General features: G+C 50.8%; 2 protein-coding genes across 5 annotated transcripts in view; one reads left to right on the top strand and one right to left on the bottom strand.

The window, feature by feature from the left end:
* The window catches only part of CCL25 (C-C motif chemokine ligand 25), a 59,098-nt gene extending 40,767 nt beyond the window's left edge, over positions 1 to 18,331 (bottom strand). For 2 of the 4 annotated variants that reach the window (XM_054462128.2, XM_054462125.2), the window contains exon 1: positions 18,148 to 18,305. The gene's annotated coding sequence lies outside the window, so the exon portion shown is untranslated. Of the gene's footprint in view, positions 1 to 18,142 lie in introns of all 4 variants that reach the window. The other 2 variants (XM_054462126.2, XM_054462127.2) reach the window with 2 other exon arrangements.
* A 97-nt stretch (positions 18,332 to 18,428) lies between these two features.
* ELAVL1 (ELAV like RNA binding protein 1) overlaps positions 18,429 to 23,613 on the top strand; it is a 43,355-nt gene continuing 38,170 nt past the window's right edge. The window contains exon 1 of the mRNA XM_054462124.2: positions 18,429 to 18,617. The gene's annotated coding sequence lies outside the window, so the exon portion shown is untranslated. The remainder of the gene's footprint in view (positions 18,618 to 23,613) is intronic.

Genomic DNA, 23,613 nt, shown 5'->3' with positions numbered 1-23,613 from the left:
GTTCGAGACCAGCCTGGGCAACACGACAAAACCCTGTCTCTACTAAAAATACAAAAATTAGCTGGGCGTGCCGACACATGCCTGTAATCCCAGCTACTCAGGAGGCGGAGGTTGCAGTGACCCGAGATCGTGCCATTACACTCCAGCCCAGCCTAGGCGACAGAGCAAGTCTGTCTCCAAAAAAGAGACCAATACATCCCTTTTCCCCAGGCTCAGTTTCTTCCTCTCCCACCTGGACCTGAAGCCACTGCTTTAACTGCACCGTTGAGAATGTCCCTGTCTCCCCCAAATTCAAGCTTCTTAAGCCTCTGGCCCTTGATTGCATGGAGTACCCACAGATGCCACCATGAATCCATGATCTCCCACCCAGCTGGGCTCCTCCCCTTCCCCAGAACAGCCCCTTGCTGTAAAATGGGGTGAACAGAACTGAACAGGCTGTTACCATGAGGATTTGAGGGCATCAGTACAGCGCTTGGCCCAGTGCCCAGGAGCCCCTACCACTCTACAGAGTCACAGGCCTCCTGACCATAACTCCTATGGGTGCATGATTTACCGGGCCAGCCTGCATGCTGGGCGTTTAGGTAGTTTCCAACCAGAAGATAACTTATTAAAGAGCCTAAGACACGTCCTCCTGCAGGCAGCCCTTCCACAGGTGGCTTGGGGTAATTTTCAGTGGTATAGTCACAAGCTCAGACTACGAACCCTCTTTTTTTGAGATGGAGTCTCATTCTGTTGCCCAGGCTGGAGTGCAATGGTGCGATTGGCTCACTGCAACCTCCGCCTCCCAGGTTCAAGCGATTCTCATGCCTCAGCCTCTCCAGTAGCCAGGATTACAGGCGTGCACCGCCATGCCAGGCTAATTATTGTATTTTTACAGAGCTACTGAGCTCAAACTCCTGACCTCAGGTGATCTGTGTTTTTAGAGAGCTACTGAGCTCGAACTCCCGACCTCAGGTGATCCACCTGCCTCAGCCTCCCAAAGTGCTGGGATTACAGGTGGGAGCCACCACGCCTGGCCTATGAACCCTCTTGTATGCTGGGTGTGCATTGTCCAAAGGGTCTTTCCAATGGAAGTGGCAGCCACCCCTTTGGAAAGCAAGTGTTTTTTGTTTGTTTGTTTTTTGAGACAGAGTCTCGCTCTGTCACCCAGGCTGGAGTGCAGTGGTGCGACCTCTGCTCACTGCAAGCTCCATCTCCCGGGTTTACACCATTCTCCTGTCTCAGCCTCCCAAGTAGCTGGGACTACAGGTGCCCGCCATCATGCCCGGCTAATTTTTTGTACATTTAGTAGAGACAGGGTTTCACCATGTTAGCCAGGATGGTCTTGATCTCCTAACTTCGTGATCCACCTACCTCGGCCTCCCAAAGTGCTGGGATTACAGGTGGGAGCCACCGCGCCCGGCCGGAAAGCAAGTGTTGAGGTCCCGGCAGCATTGGAATGATCCTTGCTGTGACCAACCCTGCCCAACAGGCCCTCCCTTGATGCCCAGTACATCCACTCTTAGGCTCCTAGACCCCCCTTATCCTCCTGGGAATCGTCTGTTTCTGATCTTTGCACCTTTGGTGCTTATCAATTTGCATGAGCTTTTAATAGACTGATAACACCTGGTGCCACAGTTTCAATGTTCGTTCCCTCCAAAACTCACGTTGAAACTTAATCCTTGATGTGGCCGTGTTGACAGAGGTGGGGCCTTTAAGGGGTGACTGGGTCATAAGAATTCTGCCCTCATCAACTGATTAATCCATTCATGGGTGAACAGATCTATGGGTTAATAGATAATGGGTTATCATAGGAGGGCAACTGGTGGCTTTGAAAGAATAGGAAGAAGGGGCCGGGCGCGGTGGCTCGCGCCTGTAATCCCAGCATTTGGGAGGCCGAGGCAGGCGGATCACGAGGTCAGGAGATTAAGACCATCCTGGCTAACACGGTGAAACCCCATCTCTACTAAAAAAAATACAAAAAATTAGTCGGGCTTGGTGGCAGGCACCTGTATTCCCAGCTACTTTGGAGGCTGAGGCAGGAGAATGGCATGAACCTGGGAGGTGGAGCTTGCAGTGAGCCAAGATCGCTCCACTGCACTCCAACCTGGGCGACACAGCGAGACTCGGTCTCAAAAAACAAAACAAAACAAAAAAAATAGGAAGAAGTCCAGTCATGGTGGCTCACGCCTATAATCCCAGCACTTTCAGTAGGCTGAGATAGGCAGATCAGCTGAGGTCAGGAGTTCAAGACCAGCCTGGCCAACGTGGTGAAACCCTGTCTCTACTAAAAATAAAAAAATTAGGCCAGGCGTGGTGGCTCACGCCTGTAATTTCAGCACTCTGGGAAGCTGAGGTGGAAGCTGAGGTGGGTGGATCACCTGAGGTCAGGAGTTTGAGACCAGCCTGGCGAACATGGTGAAACCCTCTCTACTAAAAATACAAAAAATTAGCCGGGCATGGTGGTGGATGCCTATAATTCCAGCTACTCGGGAGGCTGAGGGAGGAGGAATCTCTTGAACCCAGGAGGCGGAGGTTGCAGTGAGCTGAGATCGAGGCACTCCAGCCTGGGCAACAAGAGAGAAATTCTGTCTCAAAAAATAAATAAATAAAAATAAAAACCACAAAAATTAGACGGGTGTGGTGGTGCATGCCTGTAATCCCAGCTACTCAGGAGGCTGAAGCAGGAGAATCGCTCGAACCCTGGAGGCAGAGATTGCAGTGAGCCAAGATCGTGCCATTGCGCTCCAGCCTAGGCAACAGAGCAGACTCTGTCTCAAAAAAAAAAAAAAAAAAAAAGAAAGAAAAGAAAACAAAAAAGGCCGGGCATGGTGGCTCATACCTGTAATCTCAGCACTTTGGGAAGCCAAGGCGGGAGGATCACCTGAGGTCAAGAGTTCAAGACCAGTCTGGCCAACATGGTGAAACCTTGTCTCTACTAAAAATACAAAAAAAAAATTAGCTGGGCGTGATGGCGGGCACCTGTAGTCCCAGCTACTCAGGGAGGCTGAGGCAGGAGAATCGCTTGAACCAACGAGGCAGAGGTTGCAGTGAGCCAAGATCACACCATTACATTCGCTGCAACCTCCGCCTCCTGAGTTCAAGCAATTCTCAGGTGATCAGCCCCCCTCGGCCTCCCAACATGCTAAGATTATAGGGGTGAGACACTGCACCCTGCCAACCCCCAGCTAATTTTTATTTTATTTTTATTTTTTGATACGGAATTTTGCTCTGTCGCCTAGGCTGGAGTGCAGTGGCACAATCTTGGCTCACTGCAACCTCTGCCTCCCAGGTTCAAGCAATTCTCCTGCCTCAGCCTCCTCAGTAGCTGGGATTACAGGCTCCCGCCACCACGCCTGGCTAATTTTTGCGTTTTTAGTAGAGATGGGCTTTCACCATGTTGGCCAAGCTGGTCTCAAGCTCCTGACCTCAGGTGATCTGCCTGCTTTGGCCCCCCAAAATGCTGGGATTACAGGCATGAACCACCCAGCCCGGGCTTAATTTTTCAAAGATGTTTTAAAGTTAGAGTCTTGCTATGTTGCCTAAGGGAACTCCTGGCCTCAAGTAACCCTCCTGACTCAGCCTCCGGCATAGGATGAAATTATATTCAACCCTAAAAAGTAATGAAGTACTAACTCCTTCTGCAATAGCACGTGAACCTTAAAAACATGCTCAGTGAAAGAAGCCAGACACAAAATAATGCATTGGATAAGATTCCATTTATAAGAAGTACCTAGAGTAGAAAAATCCATGGAGTCAGGAAGTAGACTAGTGGGTTCCAGGGATGGGGAGTGACAGGTAATGGGTACAGGGTTTCTCTCTGGGGTGATGAAAATATTCTGGAGACTGGGCATGGTGGCTCACACCTGTAATCTCAGCACTTTTGGAGGCCGAGACGGGTAGATCACTTGAGGTCAGGGGTTTGAGACCAGCATGGCCAACATGGCACTATCCCATCTCTACTAAAATACAAAAATTAGCCAGGTGTGGTGACACACACATGTAGTCCCAGCTACTTGGGAGGCTGAGGTTGCAGTGAGCCAAGATTGCACCACTGCACTCCAGCCTGGGTGACAGAATGGGACTCCATGAAAGAAAGAAAGAGAAAGAGAGAGAGGGAAAGAGAGATGGAAGGAAGGAAGGGAGAAAGAAAGAGAAAGAAGGAAAGAAAGAGGGAAAAAGAAAAGAGGCCGGGCGCAGTGGCTCACACCTGTAATCCCAGCGCTTTGGGAGGCCGAGGCAGGTGGATCACAAGGTCAGGAGATCGAGACCATCCTGGCTAACACAGTGAAACCCCGTGTCTACTAAAAAATACAAAAAATTAGCTGGGCTTGGTGGCGGGCGCCTGTAGTCCCAGCTACTCGGGGGGCTGAGGCAGGAGAATGGCGTGAACCCGGGAGGCGAAGCTTGCAGTGAGCCGGGATCATGCCACTGTACTCTAACCTGGGCAACAGAGCGAGACTCCATCTCAAAAAAAAAAAAAAAAAAAAAAAAAAAAGAGAAAAAGAGAGAGAGAGAGAAAGAAAGAGAGAAAAGAAAGCAAAAGAAAGAGAGAAAAGAAAGCGAAAGAGAGAGAGAGAGAGAGAGAGAAAGAAAGAAAGAAGGAAAGAAAGAAAGGAAGAAAGAGAGAGAAAGAGAGAGGAATGGAAGGGTTATAGGTAGGATCCAGAAAGTGAACTCTGGCAAACGTCCTGAGCTGGCTCAGGCCAGTGACCCATGTTATCTTGTGCGTGGTGTTAAAGAGGCTGCAATTCTGTGACAAGCAGTGGAGAGGTCTGTGCTGCCCTCTGGGTCACTGACCCCCATGTTGTTTACTGGACAGCCACCAAGAAGGTGCTTTAAGTGCCCTGCTTGGTGCCTGCTTTAAACAGGCTCTCGAGGTGGTGGCACCGGTACTGCCTGCCTTGTACAAATAAACAAACTGCGGCTGGGGAAAGTGAAGTAATTCCTAAAGTTAAGCCTGGTGGCCAGGCGCAGTGGCTCACGCCTGTAATCCCAGCACTTTAGGAGGCTGAGGCGAACCGATCATTTGAGATCAGGAGTTCGCGACCAGACTGCCCAACATGGTGAAACCCTGTCTCTACTAAAAATACAAAAAAATTAACCAGGCGTGGTGGCGGGTACCTGTAATCTCAACCACTCAGGAGGCTGAAGCAAGAGAATCACTTGAATCTGGGAAGCAGAGATTGCCGTGAGCTGAGATCGTGCCACTGCACTCCAGCCTGGGCGACAGAGCAAGACCCTGTCTTAAATAAATAAATAGGCCAGGTGCGGTGGCTCACGCCTATAATCCCAGCACTTTGGGAGGCTGAGGCAGGCAGATCACAAGGTCAGGAGATCAAGACTATCCTGGCCAACATGGTGAAACCCCCATCTCTACTAAAAATACAAAAATTAGCTGGGTGTGGTGGCACGTGCCTGTAATCCCAGCTACTTGGGAGGCTGAGGCATGAGAATCGCTTGAACCCAGGAGGCAGAGGTTACAGTGAGCCGAGATCACTCCAGCCTGGCGACAGAGTGAGACTCCATCTCAAAAATAAACAAATAAATAAATAAAGTAAGCCTGGTATTTCTGTGCCTGCTTTGGGGCCAGTCTCTTTGAGTCAGAACTGTGCACAAGGTAGAACGGCCAAAGTGTTGTGGCTGCAAGGACTCTGCACACAGCACACTGTGGCCACCTGCCCCTCCAACTCTGACCTCATCCAGGAAGTGAACTCCAAACTGCTGCTAACCTGAAAATAAACTCAATTGCCTGAGAAAAAATAAAGCCTCTAATCTTCTCCTATGACCGATCTCACTGGCGCTTGAGATGGCATCAGATTGAAGTTGGGCCTCAGAAGAACACAGGGCTTCTAGAAGGTTCTTCCAGCTTTTTGGAGCCTGCCCGGCTTCTGTTTTCAGAATGGGCAGTGAACTGGGGTGGGCTATGATGCTTCAGCTCTGTGTGGGGGCTGACCAGTGAACTGCTCGCCTGACAGGCACACCCATTTCTGATGATGTCCCCAGAATAACTCCATCCCATATATGGAACCCTCCAAAATTTTGAGAGAGAATGGCTTTCCCCCACATCTGTCTCTAATTGACCTGGCTGCCACCTTCTCCACATTTCACTGGTCACCCAGGGTCCTGCTGACCCCACATCTTAAACATCTGGAATCAGCCTCCTTCTCTCCAGAACCCTCCAGCACTCCTCCGGCCACCAGTCCGCTTTGCCGTCTCTCCTTCAGTTGTCTAGATGGCCTCCCTGGAGGCCTCCCCCTTCTCATGTTGTATCTTCTACTTGCCCCAGGTTCCAGTGGAAAGAAGGAAAAAAGGAAGGAAGGACGGAAGGAAGGAAGGAAGGAGAGAGAAAGAGAAAGAAAGGAAGGAAGGAGGGAAAAGAAAAGAAAGGAAGGAAGGGAGACAGAAAGAAAGGAAAGAAAGAGAGAAATTAAGAGACAGAGATGGCCAGGCGCCATGGCTCATGCCTGTAATCCCAGCACTTTGGGAAGCCGAGGTGGGTAGACCACCTGAGGTTGGGAGTTCAAGACCGGCCTGATCAACATAGAGAAACCCCATCTCTAATAAAAATACAAAATTAGCCCCGCGTGGTGACACATGCCTGTAATCCCAGCTACTCGGGAGGCTGAGGCAGGAGGAAAATTGCTTGAACCCAGGAGGGGGAGGTTGCGGTGAGCCGAGATCACGCCATTGCACTCCAGCCTAGGCAACAAGTGCAAGACTCTGTCTCAAAAAAAAAAAAAAAAGAGAATCACGTAAGTCTCTCAGTTTTAAACTCTTTCAGCTAAAAGATAAATTCTTTGTTTGTTTGTTCGTTTAAAACAGATCTCACACTGTCGCCCAGGCTGGAGTGCAGTGGCACGATCTCAGCTCACAGCAACCTTCGACTCCTGGGTCCAAGCGATTCTCCTGCCTTTCTCCTGCCTCAGCCTTCTGAGTAGCTGGGATTACAGGCATGTGCCACCATGCCCGGCTAATTTTTGTACTTGTATTTGTATTTTTATATATATTGTATGAGACGGAGTTTCACTCTTGTCGCCCAGGTTAGAATGCAGTGGCACAGTCTCAGCTCACTGCAACCTCCACTTCCCGGGTTCAAGCGATTCTCCTGCCTCAGCCTCCTGAGTAGCTGGAATTACAGGCGCCCACCACCAAGCCCGGCTAATTTTTGTATTTTTAGTACAGACGGGGTTTCACCGTGTTGGCCAGGCTGGTCTCGAACTCCTGACCTCAAGTGATGTGCCCGCCTCAGCCTCCCAAAGTGCTGGGATTACAGGCGTGAGCCACCGTGCCCGTCCAATAAATTTTCAATGCCTACCCCCTTTTATTTCCCTGAGGCTACTGTAACAAATAACCACAACCCTCGTGACTTAAAACAACTATTTTATTTCATATATTTTAATTTTGTTGTTGTTGGTGGCGGTGGTGGTTTTTTTGTTTTTTTTTGTTTGTTTGTTTGTTTTTTTGAGACTTCGCTCTGTTGCCCAGGCTGGAGTGCAGTGGCGCGATCTCGGCTCACTGCAAGCTCCGCCTCCTGGGTTCACGCCATTCTCCTGCCTCAGCCTCCCAAGTAGCTGGGACTACAGGCGCCCGCCACCACGCCCGGCTAATTTTTGTGTTTTTAGTAGAGACAGGGTTTCAGCGTATTAGCCAGGATGGTCTTGATCTCCTGACCTCGGGATCCGCCTGTCTCGGCCTCCCAAAGTGCTGGGATTACAGGCATCAGCCACCGTGCCCAGCTATTTATTTTAATCTGAGACAGGGCCTCACTCTGTCGCCCAGGCTGGAATGCTGTGGTACGATCATGACTCACTGCAGCCTCAGCCTCCTCGGCTCAGTTGATGTTCCCACCTTAGTCTCCCAAGTAGCTAAGACTTACAGGCACGTGCCACCACGCCCAGCTAATTTCAGTTTTTGTACAGATGGGGTTTCACCATATTGCCCAGGCTAGTCTCAAACTCCTGAGCTCAAGCAATCTGTCCACCTTGGCCTCCCAAAAGTGCCGGAATTACAGATGTAAGCCACCACATCCAGCCCAAAGCAGCACATTTTTATTATCTTACAATCCTGGGGTCAGAAGTCTGAAATTAGTTCTTACTAGGTTCTAAAATCAAGGTGTGTGCAGGGCTAGTTCCTTCTAGAGGCTCCAAGGGAGAATCCATTTCCCTGCATTTTCCAACGTCTAGAGGCCACCTGAATTCCTTGGCTTGTGGCCCCTTCCTCCACCTTCAAGCCAGCATGCAGCCTCTTCCAATCTCTGATTCTGACCCTCCTCCCTCCCTCTTATAAAGGACCCTGTGATGACATTGGGTCACCCAGATCATCCAGAATGATCTCCCATCTCAAGATCTTTTTTTTTTTTTTGAGATGGAGTCTTACTCTGTTGCCCAGGCTGAAGTGCAGTGGCGTGACCTCGGCTCACGGCAACCTCAGCCTCCCAAGTAGCTGGGACTACAGGTGTGTGCCACCACACCTGGCCAATTTTTGTATTTTTAGTAGAGACAGGGTTTCACCATGTTGGCCAGGCTGGTCTCAAACTCCTGGCCTCAGGTGATCCGCCCACCTCAGCCTCCCAAAGTGCTGGGATTATAGGCATGAGCCACCATGCCTGGCCCATCTCAAAATCTTTAACCAGGTTGGGCACGGTGGCTCACGCCTGTAATCCCAACACTGGGAGGCTGAGTTGGGAGTATCACTTGAGGCCAGGAATTCAATAAAACCAGCTTGGGCAACATAGTGAGACCCTATCTCTATTTTTTTTTTTTTTTTTTTTAGTTAGCTGGGCATTATGTCTGTAGCCCCAGCTACTCAGGAGGCTAAGCCAGGAGGATTGCTTGAGCCTAAAAGTTTTGAGGCTGTAGTGAACTGTGATTGTGCCACTGCACTCCAGCCTGGGTGACACAGCAAGACCCTATCTCTTAAAAACAAACAAACAAAAAAAAACCCTTAAGCCTGCCGTGTGAGGTACCATATTCATGGGTTCCAGGGTGTCAGGACATGTAAATCTCTGCGGGGGATCCATCAATGTTTTCTGAAAAGGGCTTGATAGCAAATATTTGGGGCTTTGTAGGGTACATGGTCTCTTGTTATGTACCCTACATGATATAATGTCCATGGCCTGATGCGAAATAAAAACCTGGGGCCCTTCAATCATAAACTATAAAGAACTTCAGAATGGGGACAGTGGAAGGCCAGGGCCCCGCGTGATGCAGTTTGCACATCCATGAAGCGGGTCCTGTCTGCACAACTTCCGCCTCTATGACAGCTCAAGAGCGTCCCCTGGCCACACACAAAGGAGAGGCGTGGCTGTGTTACTGTCAAACTTTATGGACGCTGAAACTTGCATTTCATGTAATTTTCACATGTCATAAAACACTATTGTTATTTTTCCAACTGTGGAAAAATCATTCTTGGCTCACGGGCCGCCGAAAAACAGGCATGGGCCGAATCAGGCTGTAGTGGGCTGACTACATGAGCTATGGGATCACATCAGAGCTTCTCTGCCCGACTTTCCAGGGCTCCTCAAGGCCAGTGCCACCTCACTGTGATCTCCCCTCCGAAGTGGCACCCCTGCTCCCCAAATGACCCTCCCTGACAAATCTGTGCCATTGCTCCTGCCGGTCCCTCTGTCTGCAACTCCCCATCTCTCTTCTCTGCCCAGCCGACCCTTCCTCATGGATTAATGTGGCCCCAACACTGCCCTCCGTGGGAGGCCGATCTGTGCCCATCCCTTGTCACACTGGGTGGATTTATGTGTCCACGTGTCCATCTCTGCCTCAGGGCAGTGATGTCCTCTAGAGCAGGGACTTGGGCCCAGTCAGCTTCTGTGTCTCCTGACCTCCTGGACTCACAACAGCTTGTGCTGAAGGAACAGACAGGGACTGAGAGGGACAGCAAGAATACCCCAAACTACCGTGGCTGATTCCTACTCCCCAGGATCAAGACTATGCTTCTGATTAAAAAAAAAAAAAAAAAAAAAAAGCAAAACAGAGCCAGACGTGGTGGCTCACGCCTGTAATCCCAGCACTTTGGGAGGCCGAGGTGGGTGGATCACTTGAAGTCAGGAGTTCGAGACTAGCCTGGCCAACATGGCAAAACCCTGTCTCTACTAAAAATACAAAAAAATTAGCCGAGCATGGTAGCGCACACCCGTAATCCCAGCGACTTGGGAGCCTGAGGCAGGAGAATTGCTTGAACCCGGGAGGTGGAGGTTGCAGTGAGCCAAGATCTTGCCATTGCACTCCAGCCTGGGCGACAAAAGCAAAACTCCATCTCATAAAAAACTAAAAATAAAAGTGTAATCCGCTATCAGCGGAGGTTGCAGTGAGCCGAGATTGTGCCACTGCACTCCAGCCTGGATGACAGAGACAGACTCCATCTCAAAACAAATAAATAAATAAAAAGGCAAAACCAGATAAGAACTTCCTATCTCACAATCAGAGCAGGCAAATAAAGATCTTTGAGACCAAGCAGACCTGGGTTTTGTTTTTTTAGAAAATTTTTTTTAGAGACAGGGTCTTGCTGTCACCCAGGCTGGAGTGCAGTGGCACGATCATGGCTCACGGCAACCTCAAACTTCTGAGCTCAAGGAATCCTCTCACCTCAGCCACCTGACTAGCTGGGACTACAGGCACACGCCAGCACGCCTGGTTAAGTGTTTTTTTTTTTTTTTTTTTGAGACGGAGTCTCGCTCTGTCGCCCAGGCTGGAGTGCAGTGGCACAATCTCAGCTCACTGCAAGCTCCGCCTCCCAGGTTCACACCATTCTCCTGCCTCAGCCTCCCCAGCAGCTGGGACTACAGGCACATGCCGCCACGCCTGGCTAATTTTTTGTATTTTTAGTAGAGACAGGGTTTCACTATGTTAGCCAGGATGGTCTCGATCTCATGACCTTGTGATCCTTCCGCCTCGGCCTCCCGAAGTGCTGGGATTACAGGCGTGAGCCACCGTGCCCAGCTGCCTGGTTAAGTTTTAAAAATTTTTGTAGAGACGGAGTCTTGCTTTGTTGCCCAGGCTGGTCTCAAACTCTTGGCCTCAAGGGATCTTCCTGCCTCAGCCTCCCAAAGTGCTGTAATTACAGATGTGAGCCCCAGCACCTGTCCCTGGTTCCAAAGATTGTAAAAGTGGGTTATTTAATTTAGTTCTCACAGTGCCCTCAGGAAGTGCGGTTGACCCTTGAACACACACTCCCCCAAAACTTAACCACCAATAATAGCCCACTGCCGACCGGAAGCCTTACTCATAACATACACAGTCCATTAACATATTCTGTATTTTATTTGTATCATATATTTTTATCATAAAGTAAGATAGAGAAAACAAGATGTATTTTAAAAAATCATTAGGAAGAGGCCAGGCAAGGTGGCTCATGCCTGTAATCCCAGGACTTTGGGAGGCCAAGTCAGGCAGATCACCTGAGGTCAGGAGTTTGAGACCAGCCTGGCCAACATAGTGAAACCCCATCTCTACTAAAAATACAAAAATTAGCCGGGCATGGTTGCGGGCACCTGTAATCCCAGCTACTCGGGAGACTGAGGCAGGAGAATCACTTGAACCTAGGAGGCGGAGGTTGCAGTGAGCGAAGATCATACCACTGTACTCCAGCCTGGGGGATACAGCAAGACTCTGTCTCCACAAAAAAAAAAATCATTAGGAAGAGAAAATACATTCATCTTTCATTAAGTGGATGTGGATCATAATGGTCTTCATCTTCGTCATCTTCACTCGGAGTAGGCTGAGGAGGAGGAGGAGGAGGAGGGGTTGGTCTTGCTGCCTCACAGATGGCAGAGGTGGAAGTAAATCCAGTTGTAAGTGGACCTGTGCAGTTCAGACCCGGTTGTTCAAGGATCACCTGTACTGTGATCACCCCCATTTTATTTATTTTATTTTTTGAGATGGAGTTTCACTCGTCTCCCAGGCTGGAGTGTAATGGTGCGATCTCGGCTCACCGCAACCTCCGCCTCCTGGGTTCAAGCGATTCTCCAGCCTCAGCCTCCCGAGGAGCTGGGATTACAGGCACCCGCCACTGCGCCCAGCTAATTTTGTATTTTTAGTAGAGACAGGGTTTCTCCATGTTGGTCAGGCTGGTCTCGAACTCCCGACCTCAGATGATCTGCCTGCCTTGGCCTCCAATGTGCTGGGATTATAGGCGTGAGCCACCGCACCGGCCTTATTTTATTTTTATTTATTGGAAACAGAGTCTCGCTCTGTTGCCCAGACGAGTGCAGTGGCACCCTCTCGGCTTACTGCAACCTCCCCCTCTCGGGTTCAAGTGATTCTCCTGCCTCAGCCTCCAGAATAGCTGGGATTACAGGTGTGTACCACCATGCCTGGCTAATTTTTGTATTTTTAGTAGAGATGGGGTTTTACCATATTGGCCAGGCTGGTCTTGAACTCTTAGCCTCAAATGATCTGCCCACCTCAGCCTCCCAAAGTGCTGGGAGTACAGGTGTGAGCCACCGCATCTGGCCCACCCCCATTTTAGAGATGAGGAAGCTGAAACTCAGAGAGATTATATGACTCGCCCAAGGTCACACAGCTGGTGAGTGCAGACCCTTTCCCAAAAACAAAAAAAAGAAAAAGAAAAGAAAAGAGCTATTGATGCTGGGTTTGGTGGCTCACGCCTTTAATCCCAGCACTTCAGGAGACCAAGGTGGGTGGATCACTTGAGCTCAGGAGTTCGAGACCAGGCTGGGCAACATGGTAAAACCCTATCTCTACAAAAAATACAAAAATGTAGGTGGGCACGGTGGCGTGCATTTGCAGTCCCAGCTACTTGGGACATTGAGGTGGGAGGATAGCTTGAGACCAGGAGGTTGAGGTGCAGTGAGCACCACTGCGCTCCAGCCTGGACAACATAGTGAGACCCTGTCTTAAAAAAAAAAAAAAAAAAAAAAGGCCGGGCGCAGTGGCTCACGCCTGTAATCCCAGCACTTCAGGAGGCCGAGGCAGGTGGATCACAAAGTCAGGAGATCGAGACCATTCTGGCTAACATAGTGAAACCCCGTCTCTACTGAAAATACAAAAAAATTAGCCGGGCGTGGTGTCGGGCACCTGTAGTCTCAGCTACTTGGGAGGCTGAGGCAGGAGAATGGCATGAACCCGGGAGGCGGAGCTTGCAGTGAGCCGAGATCACACCACAGCACTCCAGGCTAGGCGAGAGTGCGAGACACTGTCTCAAAAAAAAAAAAAGCTATTGGTGATCTAAAGATCTAAAGAAACAACATTCCAGTAGCAATGAGCACTTCCGGTACCCCAGATCCTGGTTTTCTATATCATTCTCTACCAAAAGGAACCAGGGCCCCCTTGGAGACATGGCTGCTTCTAGGATGAAGGGCAGAAATACACAAGATAGGCCTGCAGCGTTTTCTGTTGCCACAAAGTTTAAGGAACTGCTTCGAATAAAATGAACGAACAAAAAACAACTGAAAAACACATTGATGGGAATATGTCAAAGGGCCACAGAAGCCAAATTAAAGAGTGGTAGACGGCCAAAGCTGGAACAATTTGACCGACAAAATACAGTAGTATTGGGTTATAACACAAAGCATAAAAGAAACATCCAGGCCGGGCGCAGTGGCTCAAGCCTGTAATCCCAGCACTTTGGGAGGCTGAGGCTGGTGGATCACCTGAGGTCGGGAGTTCGAGACCAGCCTGACCAACATGGAGAAACCCCGTCTCTACTAAAAATACAAAATTAGCTGGGCGTGGTGGCACATGCCTGTAATCCCAGCTACTTGGGAGGCTGAGGCAGGAGAACTGCTTGAATCCGGGAGGCGGAGGTTGTGGTGAGCCGAGATCATGCCATTGTACTCCAGCCTGGGCAACAAGGGCAAAACTCCATCTCAAAAGCAAAATACAATAAATAAATAAATAAATATCCAGCATTCCATCCTGATATAATTCAATGACCTAATAAGTGGGGGAGAGCGAGAAAAATCTCCCATGTGGCAGGATTCTAGAAAACTTATGTTTCAGCTGTGGACAAGCTTAAAAAATAATAATAATTTACGTAGGGCCAGACGTGGTGATGCAAATCATAACCCCAGAACTTTGGGAGGCCAAGGCAGGAGGAGTGCTTGAGGCCAGGAGTTGCAGACTAGCCTGAGCAACATAGTGAGATCCCATCTCTACAAAAAAATACAAAAAGTAGCCAGATGTGATGACACGCACCTGTAGTCCCAGCTACTAGAGAGGCTGAGGTGGAAGGATCTCTTGAGCCTAGGAAGTTGAGGCTACAGTGAGCCATGATCACACCACTGTACTACAACCTGGGCAACACAGCAAGACTCTGTCTCTAAAATTAAAAAAAAATTATGTAGACAGTCTACCCTTAAAGAAATAGAGTATAACCTTCCACAACTTAGATGTGGGCTACATATAGTGACTTCCTTCCACAGTATTAAAAAAAAAAAAAGGGGGGGGGGTGCGGCTGGGCACGGTGGCTCATGCCTATAATCCCAGCACTTTGGGAGAACGAGACGGGTGGATCACCTGAAGTCAGGAGTTCAACACCAGCCTGGCCAACATGGCGAAACCCCGTCTCTACTAAAAATACAAAAATTAGCCAGGCATGATGGCGGGTGCCCGAAGTCCGAGCTACTTAGGAGGCTGAGGCGGGAGGATCACTTGGACCCAGGAGGTAGGTGAAGGCTGCAGTGAGCCGAGATCGCGCCACTGCGCTCCAGCCCGGGTGACAGAGCGAGACTGTATCTCAAAAAAAAAAAAGTGAGATAGTCTCCTGGGTGGGATCCTGGGAGAGAAAAAAGATACTAGGGCAACACAAAGGAAGACTAAATAAACTCTGACCTTCAGTTAATAGCAAAGTATCAGTATTGGTCCATTAACTGCAACAAATTATCATTATTAATTTGTTACCAATATGTTACTCATTTGTAACTAAAATATGTTACTAATAGAGAATAATGATAACTCTGTTTTTTTGTTTGTTTGTTTTTAACACAGGGTCTGGTGGCTCAGGCCTGTAATCCCAGCACTTTGGGAGGCCAAGGCAGGTGAATCACCTGAGGTCAGGAGTTGGAGACCAACCTGGCCAACACAGTGAAAACCCAGCTCTACTAAAAATACAAAAATTAGCTGGGTGTGGTGGTGGGCACGTGTAATCCCAGCTACTCAGGAGGCTGAGGCAGGAGAATCACTTGAACCCAGGAGACACAGATTGCAGTGAGCCAAGATCACATCACTGCACTCCAGCCTGGGCGATAGAGTGAGACTCGGTCTCAAAAAAAAAGAAAAAAAAAGGACAGGGTCTGGCTATGTTGCCCAGGCTGGTCTGCAACTCCTGGGCTCAGAGATCCTCCCACTTTAGCCTCCCCAGTAGCTGGGATTATAAGTACCTGCCACTGCACCAGGCCTGGTAACTCTCTACTACTACTTTGGCAGTATTTCTGTAAATCTAAAAAATTTTTTTTTTTTTTTTTTTTTTGAGATAGGGTCACACTCTGTCACCCAGAATAGAGGGCAGTGGTGCAATCACAGCTCACTGTAGCCTTGACCTCCCAGGCTTAACCAATCCTCCCACCTCAGCCTCCCCAGTAGCTGGGAGTACAGGTGTATGCCACCACACCCAGCAAATTTTTTAAATTTTTACTAGAGATGGGGGTCTTGCTATATTACGTGGGCTGGTCTCAAACTCCCAGCCTCAAGAGATCCTGCTGCCTCAGCCTCCCAAAGTGCTGGGATTACAGGTGTGAACCACTGTGCCGGGTCTAAATTTTTCTAAAAAATAAGGTCTTTTTTTTTTGAGACAGAGTCTCACTCTGTTGCCCATCACCCCAATCTCAGTTTAAAATGTTTCCTTTTTTTTTTTTTTTTTTTATATGGAGTTTGGCTTTTGTTGCCCAGGTTGGAGTGCAGTGGCGTGATCTCGTTTCACTGCAAGCTCCACCTCCCAGGTTCAAACGATTCTCCTGCCTCAGCCTCCCGAGTAGCTGGGATTACAGGCGCCCACTACCATGCCCGGCTAATTTTTGTATTTTTAGTAGAGATGGGGTTTCACTATGTTGGCTAGGCTTGTCTTGAACTGCTGACCTCGTGATCCGCCCGCCTCAGCTTCCCAAAGTGCTGGGATTATAGGCATGAGCCACTGCACCCGGCCTATTTCTAGGATTTCACAGGAGGATGTCCATAAAGCATTTGCCCTGAAGGACCCACTTAATTCAGAGGACTTGTCACCACTATACCAACCCTATGCTGTCCACTATAGGAGCGACTAGCCTTATGTAGTTATTTAAATTTGAATTAATTAAAAACTTATGCTCAGTTTTTTTTTTTTTTTTTCGACATGGGGTTTTGCTCTGTTGCCCAGGCTGAAGTGTTATGGCATGATCACAACTCACTGCAGTCTCGAACTCCTGGGCTTGAGGAATCCTCTCACCTCAGCCTTTCAAGTAGCTGAGACTAAAGGCCCACACCATATCACTTGGCTTATTTTTTTTATTTTTGGTAGAGATGGGGGCTTGCTATGTTGCCCAGGCTGGTCTTGAACTCCTGGCCTCAAGTTATCCTCCCACTTCGGCTTCCCAAAGTCCTGGAGATTACAGGCATGAGCCACCGTTGTCTGGCCAGAAAGTCAGTTCTTTAATGGTACCAGCCATGTGCCAAGTGCAAAAAAAAAAAAACCCTACAAAACACACACGGAGGCCAGGTGCAGCAACTCATGCCTGTAATCCCAGCACTTTGGGAGGCCGAGGTTGGTGGATCACCTGAAGTTGGGAGTTCAATACTGGCCTGGCCAACATGATGAAATCTGTTTCCACTAAAAATACAAAAAAATTAGCCAGGCATGGTAGCAGGCGGTCCCAGCTACTTGGGAGGCTGAGGCATGAGAATCACTTGAATAGGGATGCAGAGGTTGCAGTGAGCTGAGATCACACCACTGCATTCCAGCCTGCACAGCAGAGTGAGACGCTGTCTCAAAAAAAACAAAACGAAAAACTTTTCTAAGAAAATATGATTAAAAAAAGAAATAGGCTGGGCACCGTGGCTCACGCCTGTAATCCCAACACTTTGGGAGGCCAAAGCAGGAGGATCACTTAAGTCTAGAAGTTTGAGACCAGCCTAGGCAATACAGCAAGACTTCATCGCTACTAAAAAATTAAAAATTAGCCGGGCATAGTGGCACATCCTGTAGTCTCAGCTACTCAGGAATCTGAAGCCGGAGGATTGATTGCCTGAGCTGGGGAAGTTGAGGCTGCAGTGAGCCGTGATCACACCACTGCACTCCAACTTGGGTGACAGAGTGAGATCCTGTCTCAAAAAACAAACAAACAAAAAGAAAAGCAAAATTGTAGGCCAGGCGCAGTGGCTCACGCCTGTAATCCCAGCACTTTGGGAGGCTGAAGCGGGCAGATCACGAGGTCAAGAGATACAGATCATCATGGCCAACACGGTGAAACCCCGTCTCTACTAAAAATACAAAAATTAGCTGGTTGTGGTGGCGCAGCGCCTGTAGGCCCAGCTACTCAGGAGGCTGAGGCAGGAGAATCGCTTGAACCTGGGAAGCAGAGGTTGCAGTGAGCCGAGATCACGCCACTGCACTCCAGCCTGCCGACAGAACGAGACTCTGTCTCAAATAAATAAATAAATAAAAATAAAAAGCCTATTATTTTCAGATCATTAAAAAAAAAAAAAAAGAAAAAATTAGGCAGAGTGCAGGCATGCGTGTAATCCCAGCTCTTTGGAAGGCGGAGGCAGGAGAATCGCTTGAGTCCAGGAGTTCGAGACCAGCCTGGGCAACAGAACCAGAGCCCATCTTTATATAAAAAAAATTAAACATGTAGCTTGCATGTATTTCTACTAGGGCATTCTAGGCCAGCGCTGGCTTAGAATGTTAGCCCAATAAGACCAGGTATTATTTTTCTGCTCACTGCCCATACAGTGATTGACACACAGTAGGCGCTCAATGACATTTTAATGAATGAATGAGATGCTGAGCCTTCGGGAACTGGCTTGCTCAAAGAGCCAGCACCGATGGAGCGCTGACCACGTTCCATGCCCCGCCTCCTCAGCGTACCAGAGAAGGAAACTGAGGCCCGGCAAGGTGACGTCAGCTCCTGCCCAACGGCACGTAGCGCGGAAACGTCGGGGCCGGGATTCGAACCCAGGTTCTGTACCTGTAACCCCGGCGCGCTGACCGTTCCTACCTTACCGGGCGGCGGCAGGACAGACAGGTGCGGGACACACGGCGAGCGCTCAACCAGAGGCGCCGCTCCTCAGCCACCGCCTTCCGTCAGCCTCCGAGGGCCGGAACCTAGCTCGCCCCCTCCGCGGCCATCGCTGGCTGCCCTCGTCTCCGCCGGCCGCGGAGCCCCTCGCTGGCGGCGCCGACCGGAAGTCCCGCCTCTCCCGCGCGCCTCGGAGCGTCGCGACAGCCACGCCGGCCAATGAGCAGCACGCCGTGGCGGACGTCGGCCAATGGGCTCGCGCGCCTGGGGGGCGTGTCCGGGCCGCGGGCCGGAGCGGGTCGTGCGCGCTGAGGAGGAGCCGCTGCCGCCGTCGCCGTCGCCGCCACCGCCGCCGCCGCCACCGCTACCGAGGCCGAGCGGAGCCGTTAGCGCCGCGCCGCCGCCGCCTCCCGCCCGCCCCGGAGCAGCCCCGGGCCCGCCCGCCCGCGTCCAGGTGAGGCAGTGGGGGGCCTTCGGCGGCGCCCGACGGGGTAGGCCGCGGCAGGCCTGAGCTCGCCTGGCCTGGCCGCGGGGCGCCCGCGGGCCTGCACCGGCCGAGGCCCAGGCCGCGCCGGACCGGGGGAGGGGACGCGCGCGGGGGCCGCGGCGGGCGGGTCGGGGCGGGCCGGTGTGGGCGCCGGCGACAGGCCCCGGGGCCGGATTCCTCTGGCGCCTCGAGGGACGGACGAGGGGGATACGGCGTGGGCATGCGCCGGGGGGCCGGGCTGCACGGCCGGGGGCCCGGGTCGCCTTGGAAGCTCCGGCTCCGGGGGCGGGAGAGTGGGGCCAGCGACGGGGGAGCGCCGGGAACGCTTTGAGCGCGCAGAGGTCACGGCCCACGGGCTTGCTCCCCCGGGAAATCCCACAGATTCTTTTGTGGTCGTTGTCAGAGCACCGCGGCCGGTGCGAGGTCCTTTGAGAAGTGTGCAAACCCTTCAGTAGATACACGGGAGTCCTGGGGAAAATAAAAATCTAAACTGCATCTTTTTTTGAGCGCCATCTCTAACAAAGCTGTTTGTGGGGCGTGGGACGTTAGGATTTGTAAAATATGTGTGTGTGCCTGTTGGAAACACAAGCTGCACACAGTTGAACAATGGGGGATGGATGCCCTTCCTTCCTTTTCCGGTGCTCTGGGCTGTGGGGCTTGTTAAAATGGGTTTTGGTCCCTACTGTGTGCAGGGCAGGTGGAGAAGAACTTCTGCACAACTTCTGCACGGGCTTCCCGTGGTGGGACTGAGCCCCCTTGCTAGAAGGTGTTCGTCTAAGATCTGGATGGCCAGAAGTGGGAAGATGAGGAGAATGATGTGTCTAGAGCAGGGTTTCTCAACGTTGGCCCTACTGATGTTTGGGGTCAGATAGTTTTTGGTTGTGGTGGTGGGGGCTTCCCTGTGCAATGTAGGAAGTTGAGCCGTATTCCTGGCCTCTACCCACTAGATGCCAGCAGTATCCCCATGCCCCAGGTCGTGAGGATCAAAAGTATCTCCAAACATTGCCAGATGGCCCGGGTTGCGGGGGAGGGGTCTCTTCACTCTCACACACACAGGTGAGAACCATTACTGAACTAAATGCTCTTCCTCCAAAAGTTCTAATGCCTTGGGAGATGCTCCCAAGACCTCGAACAAGCTTGACTCTGTTGAGCCTTAGTTTTCTTATCTGTAAAATGGGAAGGACAAAAGTGTGGTGCAAATTGAAGAGGGTGGGAAGCCCGTTGCGTTGTGCGTGGTCTGTGCCTGGTAGGCACTGAATAAATAATGTTGTACATAACCACCAGTATTTATTGAGGATTTACTATGTGGTTGACACTTTGTGGACGTTTGTCTGCAGTCCTTGAGGCAGGTGATGTTATAATTTCCATTAATTTCCATTTTAGAGATGAAGAAACTGAGGCTTAGATGGGTCACTTGATATGACCAGTCTCATGCACTAAAGTGGCCGCGCCAGGGTTTGAACTCGGGCCCTCTGATTCAAAACCCTTACTGTTAACCACTCGATTGTACTGCTCCTATAATCACAAGGCTCCAGGGCACTCCACTCAGTTGTCATCGAATATTTTCTGTGTGCAAAGTTCTGTGCTGGGATCTATTATCAAATTCTGCAACTTTGAGGCCCACAAAGAGGTTGAGATACATGAACGTCTCCAAATGTGGAAGGAAATAATACTGTTTATGTTGATGCGTTGGTTTTGAGCACACAGAGTTTCAGTCTGGATGTATTGAGTCTGAGATCATGGTGCTATTTCTTTTTTTTTTGAGACGGAGTCTCGCTCTTGTCGCCCAGGCTGGAGTGCAGTGGTGCGATCTCGGCTCACTGGAAGCTCCGCCTCCCGGGTTCACGCCATTCTCCTGCCTTAGCCTCCCGAGTAGCTGGGACTACAGGCGCCTGCTACCACACCCGACTAATTTTTTGTATTTTTAGTAGAGACAGGGTTTCACCGTGTTAGCCAGGATGGTCTCGATCTCCTGACCTCGTGATCCGCCTGCCTCGGCCTCCCAAAGTGCTGGGATTACAGGTGTGAGCCACCGCGCCTGGCCCATGGTGCTATTTCTTTTCTTTTTTTTTTTTTTGAGACAGTTTCACCCTTGTTACCCAGGGTGGAGTGCAATTGTGCCATCTCAGCTCACTGCAACCTCCGCCTCCCGGGTTCAAGCGATTCTCCTGCCTCAGCCTCCCAAGTAGCTGGGATTACAGGCAGCCGCCACCACGCCCAGCTAATTTTTTGCATTTTTAGTAGAGATGGGATTTCGCCTTGTTGAGCAGGCTGGTCTCCAACTCCTGACCTCAGGTGATCCACCCGCCTTGGCCTCCTAAAGTCCTGGGATTACAGGTGTGAGCCACTGCGCCCGGCCCATGGTGCTATTTCAAGTAAAAGAAATGAGAGAATTATGAAAAAACTGTTTATGAAAATTTCTTGCCTCTCTCACTCTCCGCTTTCCATCTCTTCCCTCTTTCCACACTCCAGCAGGAGTTGTGTTCTGTAAATGCACATCTAATTGTATCCCTTCTGATTTAAAATCTTTGCGCAGAAAAAAGACACGTTTTCTTGACCTCTCTGGTGGCTTAAAAGATAAAGCTAGAAGCCCTTAGTTTGGAGTGCCAGTTCCTTCACTCCCTAACCCTCCCCGCCCCTGCACGTAGACCCCAAACTCTAACCCTCCCTGCCTGTTGCAGCCTCCACCTGGAGACAGATCTCTTCCACCTGGAGATCCGTTGCTTATGCTCCATGGCTCAGCCCAGAGCTCACTGGCCGTTTGAAGCCTCGTCTGACTGCCACTCTTCCTCCACCCGCACCGGAATCAACTGTTCCCTCCTTAGTGTTCCCATCCCATTCAGTTTATTGAATCGAATTCAAGGCTGAATGGCGAGAGAAGCGCAGCGCCCGGCTGGCGCCCGTAGGTGGCAGTAGCGAGGCGGTGCGGCCGACCCGAGCTGTGGGTCAGGGGAAGACCGACGGAAGCCAGCCTGTGGGAGGGAAGTGAGGCTCGCTCCCTCCTCTGAACGACTCTCCCTGCTCCGCTGCTGTGTCCTGGGCCCCCGCTAGGCTCTGGAGAGTGTGCATGATGTGTGTAGGTCATCTCAGCCCACTCTGATGAGTGCTGTGAGAATTATGCCCTGGCTGATGTGGAAGCCCAGAAAAGGGACCTGGGTGGGCACAGGAGAGCCCAGAATGCTTCCTGGAGGAGAGGAGGCAGTAGCGGTGGGGAGGAGCTAACCAGGCAAAGACAATAGGGTGGGGCTTTGTAGGATACAGCCAAGCCCGGAGGTGGGAACATCGCAGTGTTCAGAGAACATGGTGTGTTCAAAGAACCAAGTGGGTTCTTTAGGGGCAAGAAGGCTGAAATGGGTAGTGGCGGCAGGAGTGCTCAGGTGTCCACTGGGCAGAGGGCTTGGCTGTTACCCTGCAGCTAGGCCAGGGGTGGCTACTGAGCAGTTTTAGTTCACTGCTCACCCTGGTGGAGAGGCTGGGGGGAGACAAGGAGAAACCAGTCACAGGCTGTTGCAGTACTGAGGTGGCCCGGTAATGGCTGAACCGCTTGAGGGTCAGGACTGGGACTGCTGCTTTATTTTGTATGCCTGATGCTTTGCTCTGTGCCTGGCACGTGGTTGATATTTTGTCTGTGCCAGGGAAAGGAAAGATTGGCAGACTACTCAGAAGTGACTGGATCCAGGTACCTGTCAAACAGACATCTGTGGCTGGGTGTAGTGGCTCACACCTGTAACCCCAACAGCTTGGGAGGCCAAGGTGGAAGATTGCTCAAGGCCAGGAGTTCAAGACCAGCCTGGGCAACTTAGCGAGATCCCATCTCTAAAAAAAAAAAAAATTTTAAGAGCGAGACGTTTATGTCAGGGGAAGGAATCACAGGAGAGGGAACAATCCTGAACAGCTTGATGGCCAGACTCATGTCACCATGAACAGAAACAGGCAGACTCAATGAAGGGGAGCGACTAGGAGGAAGAAGATGAAGCTGGGTTTAGAGACACTGAGTTTGAAATCCCACTTAGGAGTCGGTCTAGCAGGAGGTGACAGGAATCTGAATAGGGATGGTGGCAGAGAGGTGGCAGGACAGTGAGAGATCTCACATGTCAAACTGGCAGGACATGGTGCTTGATTAGGTCCACGGGATAGAGAGAGGTGGCTTGGGGGACAGGTGGGGCTATGCCACCAAATGAAGTAATTCGGGGGCGGAGGCGGTTTGAAGAGAGGGCAAGGACAGGAGGAGAGGAGATGAAGGTGTTTGTAGCTGCAGACAGGGAGGTTGGGGAGACATACATTCACCTTGATTTTGTTCATGAAGTGGGACTAGAGACAGGTGCTCACTGTACCAGGCACTGTGGAGCAAGGGGTGATATCCCCAGTGGAGGAAGCTGAAGCTCTGGGAAGAGGAGCCACTTCTGCACAGTAGTTCAGCCGATGAGCAGGAGACTTAGTGCCCAGCTCAGGCCTGCCAGGCTCCAGAGCTCAGGGTTTTTTCCTGCCATGCCCTGTTGCTTTGCACTTCTGTGTGAGATCCCTGCAGTGGCCTTTGGCCTTGACCAGCCAAAAAGAAGCCAGAGCTCTTAGCAGGGCTGTGGGGTGCCTGGACTGGGCCACAGGCCAGCCACACCTGACCTGCTCCTGCCCCGGGCTTCTCAGCCTGTCTGAAAGGGAATTGTCACTTAGCTGGAGCTGCTCCAGCCAGGCATCCTGCCCTTCTGTGGGCCATGGGCAGGGGCCTGGAAGAAGCTGGTGCCATGTCCACCTGAGACCTCGCCTTGCATGGCATTTATAACTGGGTCAGGTGGTGCTTTGGGTTTTTTCTGGCAGCAGAGCATTTCCTGAATGACCTAAGCCTTTTTTACCTTGAAGACAGAATGTTGCATCTGGAAAGGACCTTAAACATTATTGGGTCCAAGCCCTGTCAGATGATGTGTGAAGTGTCAAGATTGAGCCTGAAGATAGATTTGACTGTTCT

This window comes from Pongo pygmaeus, chromosome 20, assembly GCF_028885625.2.
Source record: "Pongo pygmaeus isolate AG05252 chromosome 20, NHGRI_mPonPyg2-v2.0_pri, whole genome shotgun sequence".
Lineage (NCBI taxonomy): Eukaryota > Metazoa > Chordata > Mammalia > Primates > Hominidae > Pongo > Pongo pygmaeus.
This window is presented reverse-complemented; position numbering and strand designations above follow the sequence as displayed.